The following is an 8,635-nucleotide window of genomic DNA, read 5'->3' as shown; positions in this document are numbered from 1 at the left end:
TGCCCCAGCCCCTGAGCCTGCAGCTCACACGGACTCTGCTCTGCGGGCTCCCCGCATCAACTGCTGCTGCCACCTTTCATTAATGGCAGGGCAGGCTGCCCTTACCCTGCCCTTCCGCCCTAGCCTTGAGCCTCTCCAATGTCCCAAACCCCTCAACGTCAGCCCCAGACAGAGCCCTCATCCCCCCACACCCTAATCCTCTGTCCCAGCCCCGAGCCCCTCCCAAACCCCTCATCCCCCCGCACCCTAATCCTCTGCCCCAGCCCTGAGCCTCTCCCATTCCCCAAACCTCTCATCCTCGGCCCCACAGCCCTCACCCCTGAACCTGCTCCTATCCCCAAATTCCCTCCCAGAGCCTGCACCCCTCCCCCTTCCCACACACCTCCTCCGTCCCCCAAATGCCATCCCAGAGCCTGTACCCCCTCCACCCCCAAACACTGTCCCAGACCCTGCACCCCTCAGCACCTCCTGCACCCCCACCCCCTGCCCCAGCCCGGAGCCTACACCCAGCACCCAAACTCCAGCCCAGGGCCTGCAGCCCTCCTGCACGCTAATCCCCAGCCCAGGGCCTGCACCCCAGACCTCCTCCCCCCACCCAAACTCCCTCCCAGAGCCTTAGGCAGGTGGGGGGTGGAATTGGGGGGGGGGGGGGAGATGCAGGTTCTGGGCACCACCAAAATTTCTACAAACCTGCCACCCGTCTGACATCATGTATCCAAAACATCCCTACAAGGAGCACACACAGTTCATTCACACATATGATCTCCTTTGTCAAGGGCTGGTTGTGTTACAAGTAAGGGTGGCAATACCACCATGCTACTCTTACTTCTGTGCTGCTGCTGGGGGGGCACTGTCTTCGGAGCCAGGCATGCCAGCAAGCAGCGGATGCTCTCCATTGCCCAGCTGTGAAGGCAGTGCTGCCACCAGTCACATGATGTTGCAGTCACATGATGTTGCCAGGTGATGCTTTTATTCTTTTTGCGGGTGGGGTGGGGGGGGGAAGGACTTGTGCATACCTGTGTCCTTAGAAGAATCAACAGTTTGTGTGTGGTCATTTTTTGCTATAAAAATGTCTAGGAAACATCTGTGCAATTGTAATGAAGACCTCCAAAAACAGTTCAGGTTTTTAAAAAAAGACAGGTTTCAGAGACACTTCAACATTAGACAACAGCAAAGTTGTATGTGAAACATGAAGAGCACGTCTCCATTGCTAACGGTGGTCAAAATGACATTACCCAGCACTTTCAAAGCAAGAAACACACTTATGCTGGTAAAAGTAAGTGTTTAACACCAAGTGTTTCAGGATTTTTTCTGAGGCAAGACACAGAAACTAAAAGTTTTGGCCAGTGAGGGAGTGTTTGCTTACCACTCTGCAGCACGGACACGGTTTCCTTTCTAGTGGCTGGTTTCAGAGTAGCAGCCGTGTCAGTCGGTATCCGCAAAAAGAAAAGGAGGACTTGTGGCACCTTAGAGACTAACCAATTTATTTGAGCATAAGCTTTCGTGAGCTACAGCTCACTTCATCGGATGCTTCATCATTCAAGCTTATGCTCAAATAAATTTGTCAGTCTCTAAGGTGCCACAAGTCCTCCTTTTCTTTTTTCTAGTGACTGTACATCACAGTTAATTAGGAAACTATGCTAATCTAAGGGCATGGCTACACTTGCAGATGTAGAGGGCTGGGAGTTAAACCAGCCTTCGGAGACCACAGCAGGGAAAACGCTGCCGAGTGTTTACACTCTCAGCTGGAAGCGCACTGGCGTGGCCACGTTAGCAGCTCTTGCAATGCCACAAAGAGCAGTGCATTGTGGTAGCTATCCCAGCGTTCAAGTGGCTGCAACATGCTTTTCAAAATGTGGAGGGTGGGGTGGAGTGTGTATGTGGGGGGAGAGAGAGAGTGGGTTTTTGGGGTGCTGAGAGTGCGTCAGCGTGCTGTCTTGTAAGTTCAGACCCCCCTCCCCCCGCCTCTCTCACACCCTCACAGCAAGCAACATTCCACACTAACAGTTGCTTTGTCCCGGGGCAGATAAGCAGCCGGCTGTCAGAAACGGAGCTTTGAAAGGGGATAGCCGCATTCCTCCAGCCGACTCCAAAACACTGACTAAAGTAGTCACTTGACTTAAGGGGATTATGGGGTGTTTCGGGAGGCCGATCGCAGCGCAGTAAAGCAACACCTCGTCCACGCGGACGCCGGGGCATTTCAGCCGAGGCGCAACCAGCGTTATGCTCCTTGGGGAGGTGGATTACCAGGAGCGCTCCAGCTGCAGAGTTCAGGAGCTCTAAGTGCCTTGCCAGTGTGGACGGGTTGGGAGATAGGGCACCTGGGGCTGCTTTAATGCACTCTAACTTGCAAGTGTAGCCAAGCCCTAAGTTTTCATCTGCTTGTACAAAATCTGAGGCAATCGTTTGCAACGTCTTAGCCCCTTTATCCATTGAAAACGTGCAGCTTGAGTTGGACAAGCGTTCCTTTGTTACTCTTGCCCACTCCTGTTCTACGTGCTTCCCAAGATACACAAACAGGGGAACCCAGGCAGACCCATCATAGCTGGCTATGGCACTCTTACTGAAGGAATATCGGGATTCATAGAAACCATCCTTAAAGTGCTCACCACACAAAATAAATGTAAGAGCAGTAGGACAATGGAACAGATGCCTAGGAAGGTTGTGGAAACTCCTTCACTGGAGGTTTTCAGAAGGACGCTGGAGCCATCTGGCTGCATGGGCGATGGGTAGAGCCCCCCCTTTGGGGAGGCTAGCCCCGGCTCTGCCACTTCCACCCCCCTCCCATGGCTGGAGCCCCGAGACCTCCTCCCCACCCCGCAGCAAGCATAGTGCGAGAAACTGCTACCTGTAGGAATTTGCTACATCTGATAGCATTTTTTTACAATCCCTTACATATGAGTAACTGCTACAGGTAGCAAATTCCTAGAGCTAGTTTCTCGCACTACACCGGGACCCCCAGACCGCTCCCCCGGAGGAGCCCTGAGACACCCCTCTCGGCCGGAGGAGTCCCCCCAGCTCTGGAGGAGCCAAAGCCCCGATCCTCTCTGTGACATTCTATACCTTGGGGGACCATCCTGGAACCCCCATATTCATATAATCGTGATCTTACATATAAAGCATGTCTTGTAAGGTATCAGGGGAAAGGTTATGACCTGCTGAGAGCCATTTCTTTATCCATATATGTATATCATTAATACATATGAAGTTAAGAGAATTGTGTTGTATGATTGTCACTAAAACATGCTGTAAGTTCAGGAATCCGCCAGATATTAGCTCCCCGGAGGCAACAAGGAAAGTAACCAACGCCTGGGCAGGTGTCAAACAACCATCAACAGCCACTATCCAGCAAGGGAGCTGCAATTCAATGACTCACCAGCATAAGGCCACACCAGGGGAATTGCTCAACTTTACCTGGGGACTCAGCAATGCCCCAGATATTCCTGGACTTATGTTTTCCAAGCACATGGACTGAGGGCATAAAACAGACACAGAAGCCATGTTCTGGGCCCTTCTCCTGCCCCCACCTATGCTGCAAGCACCTAAGACATTGAGAAGAAAACAAGACTCCAACAGAGGAGACTGGCCCAGATTTAAGGAACAAACCTGTATATTAAGGACTGCAGTATCCAGTGGGGTGAGAAAAACTGCTTAATCTAGATGTTGTCCAGTCTAATAGGGTTGAGAGTTTAGACTGTGTACTTACATTTTATTTCCTTTGGTAACTAACTCTGACTTTTTGCCTACCACTTAATATCACTTAAAATCCATCGTTTATAGTCAATAAATTCATTTAATTGTTTATCTTTACCAGTGAGTTTGTATGAAGCGTGGGGTAAATCTGCTCAGGTTTAACAAAGGCTGGTGTATGTCCACTTTCCATTATTGAAGTGGTGAACCAATTAATAAATTTGCACTGCCCATCTTGAGCAGTGCAAAATGGTATATTCTTGAGGTACAGTGCCAGGAGCTGGGGGGATTTGACTGGTGCCTTTCTCTGTGTGATTCATGAGTGGCTCTGGGAGCATTCATGCAATCTAGCTGGGTGTGGGGTTCCACATGCGGTTGTGCTGAGTGATCACAGCACCTGGAGGGGTTTGCTACTGGTCACTAGCAAGACACTGTGAGAGACAGCCCAGGCTGGAGAGAGTTAAGGGGGCACAGCAGTCCCACAGGCCCAGGCTGCACCCCAGGAGGGGATCCCATCACCTCCCAACCTGCTCAGAGGAGTCCAGGGTCAGCTGCAGCCACATCGTGCTGTGCCTTCCCTCCCCAGACCCCGAAGAAAAGCACCTCCCAGACTTTCCTCCAGAAGAAGCTTTTGATGAGCCTCATGCAGGTTCTGGGGTGGCTAAGGAGGTGGTATGTGCTGAAGCTGAATAGCACATACCACCTCCTCAGCCACCCTGGAACCTGCATGGGGCATAATAAATCAAAAACTTCCCCCCCAAAACCCAGCAACTGGGGGTTTGGCGGCTGCAGCAGCACCAGGGAATGTTATTATTATATTATACCCACCACCCATGGCTGGCCGTCTTTCTGATTCCCTTAGTAACATTACTACAGAATTCCTCAATATCTTCACTGATGCATTTGCTCATTCACATATTCCTCACTTTTGCTTCTAAAGAATTTCCAAATTGCCTATTTAGTGGGGATATTATCCTTGCCTTCAGTATTTCCTTGATCTATAGTTAATGTCAGGAAGTGGTCACTACCCAGTCCTTCCTCTCTGTACATTTCCCTGCTGCATTCACTTGCTATGGTGCTAGAAGTTCTTCCCAGTTCCAGACATGAGAAATTTCTGTCTGCCGTATTGAACCTGGTAGGTACTCCATCTTTTAATGTCACAAAGTTATTCTCTTCAAGGAATTTCTGTAAATATTTTCCACTGTTATCCTTTTCCTTACTTCCCCACAATCTGCTGTGACTACTCAGATCAGCACACATAATGAAAGGGCATGTGATATCTGCAATCAATTCTTTCAGGTCCATAGCCTAGTTTCCTGCATAGGCTATTGTGTCACCCACAGGGTACAACCTGGACTGTGGGACCACGATGTCCCCTTTTACTTTCTGGATCAGGGTTCCTCTCATACTGCTCTGCTAGTGACAAGCAACCCCTTCAGGCTTCATTCTCACACAACCATTAGCCTGCGAAGGCATACCCACAGTTACATGCAGGCTCTCACAGCCCCTCATGAACTATACACAGGAAGACACCAACAAATCCCCCCAGCCACAGCCTTGCACCCTAGAAATGTACTATCTTACATTGCTCAAGACCTTTCCATAAACAATGCACAGTAATTAGTTTGCCACTTCATCAAAGGCTAGTGGACATGCACCAGCCTTTGCAATATGAGCAGATTCCCCAAGCACTTTAGACAAACTCGCTGGTAAGGATAAAACATAAAAATAAGTTTATTAACTGCAGAAAGATAGATTTTAAGTGATTATAAGGGTTAGGCATAAAGGTCGGAGATAGTTACCTTAAGAACATAAAAAGTAAGCATGGTTTCTAAATCCTAAACTTTTAGCCTAAGCAAGAGTTGAATTGAACAGCTTTTCTCACCCTGACAGATGGTACAAGCAGTTCCTCAATACACAGACCGGATTCCCTTTCCAACCTGGGACCACTCTTCCCCAGTTCAAAGGCTTTATCTGACAGACATTCTTCCAGGTGTTGATTTGGGAGGGAGAAAAGCCAAGTGATGATGTCACTTCCACTCTGTGACACAGGACCAGAAAGGGTTACACAACTAGCAAACTAATTGACCCAAACTCAGCCTTTAGAGACATGTTAGAGAAGTATATAAATGGTAATTAGGGCTATTCCTTATAAATAGTTAACATAGCCATGTTAAATGAACTAAGGCTTTGAAGTGCAAATCTGTATTGTTAGAGAATTAGAGGTAATACTAATTGTATGTATTTACTTATGGCTTGTTAATGTTAACCATGTAAACAGTCAACTGACAACCAACCAAGTGTAACAGTGCCACCGGACAGTCCCCAGCAATCACTAACCAACAACCAACCACTAACCACCCCAGTGGCCAGTCCCCAACAATCAGCAACCGACAACTAACCGCCAGCAATCAGTAACCGACAACCAACCGTAACAGCCCCAACAGCCAGTCCCCAACAATCAGGAACCCATCACCAACCACTAACAACCCCAACGGCCAATCCCCAGCAATCAGTAACCAATCACCAACCACTAACAACCCCTGTCAGTAACCGATCCTTTATAGGTTTCACAGTAGCAGCTGTGTTAGTCTGTATTCGCAAAAAGAAAAGGAGTACTTGTGGCACCTTAGAGACTAACCAATTCATTTGAGCATAAGCTTTCATGAGCTACAGCTCACTTTATGCATCCGATGAAGTGAGCTGTAGCTCACAAAAGCTTATGCTCAAATAAATTGGTTAGTCTCTAAGGTTCCACAAGTACTCCTTTTCTTTTTGCGATCCTTTATAGGTCACCAATAATCTGCTCTACATTACTGCAATCAGCCATCCGTAGTAATCAGTAATCAATTCGAGCCATCAGTAATCAACCCCCATCGCAGCTATTGATAATAGCCATCAATAACCAATCAGTCATCAAGAATCAGCCACCATCAAAGCAACCAGCAATCGACAGCAATCCATAATTAACTAGAGTAATCAGTGATGTGCCCCATCACACCACTTAGCGACTGATAATAGTAACTATTATTAATTAGAGTCAGGAGTAATCAATCATCCATCAATAATCAGCAATAGTAATAACCAATTACAATAATCAGTATTACATCACAGCAATCAGCAAGCAATCATCTTAATAATCCGTTATAATAATCACTAATCAGTGTCCAGCTTATTAGTGAATGAGCAATAATTGATCATTACTAGGTTATAATAGCAGTGATCAATATAAATAATCAGTAATCAATAACAAAAAATCAGTAATCGTTTAATTACTTATCAAAATAATTGTTAGTAAACAATAATCAAAAAGCAATTAGCATATGAATCTATAACTGAATAGCAATAATAGTTAGCTGTAGATATCAGTATTAATAATAACTGATCAGAATTGGTAGTAAGTAAACAGTAATCCATAGTAACCAATAACTAGGAATGAAGAATATTCTTCAGTATTTGGCAGCAATAGCCAATCTTAGTAAAGGAGACTGATAATCAATGTGGGCTGGATTCACAAAGGGACGTAGGCACCTAATTGCCACTTCAGGCGGCTAAATCCCAGAATCAGATCACACTGAGAGTCACCAAACCTCTGCTCATCTGCTCGTGAACCCTGAAGTTGCCTTAACTCACCTGGCGCCTGAATTTTTGCAGTAAAAATTCCTTAGGTACCTATGTTCCTGCTTCTGAGCCCGCGCACTGCAGCTCCACGCCAGGCATCTGGATGCCTAAGTCCCAGAGCCATGCATGAACCGGGAAAATAGGAGTTCTTCCACTTAACTAGCCTGGGGTTTGATCTGGTCAGCATACTCAGAGCTCGCCTACTGGATCAGGCCCCTATAGCCAAGCTAACACAAAACAACTACAGGGAGGGGGGCAGAGGCCCTTGCTCGTGACTTTTAGCCCAGTGGTTAGGGTACTCACCTAAGGCATGGGAGATCCCCAGTTCAACTCCCCTTTCCATCTGAGAGAGGGGAGGAGAATTAGGATCTGCCACCCTCCACATGGGTGTTGTAACCACTGGGCTTGAGGATACCCTTATCTGGGGAAAAGCCCGCAGTCACTCTTATTGAAGCTGTGCCACTGTGGAGAAATAATTTAAAAAGTCATCGGAGCAGAGTGTCTGGATCCCAGGTCTCCCACCTTTCCGATGAGTGTACCAAGCACTCGACTACTCAGTCATTCTTATGCTTGTTTTCCCTCTAGCCCCATGAGTTTTCCATTGTTTATCCACACTGGAACAGCTTCAATATGAGAGAGTGAAGGAATCCCCTTCCTGAGCAGTGCCACACCGAAATTAGTTTGTGAATCTGTTAGGGGGCTTATTCCTTCACCCGCTTACTTCCCTGGTCCTTCTCGCATGAACAGAGAGCAACAATACCCGAAGTCCAAAGGTGCAAACAATTCAATGTTTATTGGAGTGAACTTCCAGCAAGCAATGATTCCAATTTTGTCCCCCTTCCCAGCTCTGACACCACAGAGCCTTACACCTGTGTCCCTGTTCCCATTTCCCCCTTTAGCAAAACATGATTCCAATTCCCGCCCCACACTTCCTGACTGACTGCAGACTATATAGTAAAACTTGAGTTCTGCTTTGCTATACCTTAACCAATCATTTTCCTGAAATTTAACTAACCGATCCTAACATATTGTAACCAATTATATCCCACCACCTTAATTAGTTTACACCCAGCAAAATTAATTATACAGCAGACAGGAACAATCACAGAACCAGACAGAGATTATACAGATAAACAATACCAAAGTGGGATCTATAATGACAAAACAATACAGAAGTGAGGATTTCACATCCCAGCTATTGATAAGTGAGTTCTTGCCAGACAGGATGCTATCAAACTAAGTTTCCTTTTACATTTTCCCTTTCTCTGGAGGCGATAGACACTATCAGGACAGGATTGTATTCCTAACAGCCCAATAGCACCTT

Source organism: Caretta caretta, chromosome 23, assembly GCF_965140235.1.
Source record: "Caretta caretta isolate rCarCar2 chromosome 23, rCarCar1.hap1, whole genome shotgun sequence".
NCBI lineage: Eukaryota > Metazoa > Chordata > Testudines > Cheloniidae > Caretta > Caretta caretta.
The sequence above is the reverse complement of the archived record's forward strand: the minus strand, read 5'-3'. Positions refer to the sequence as shown.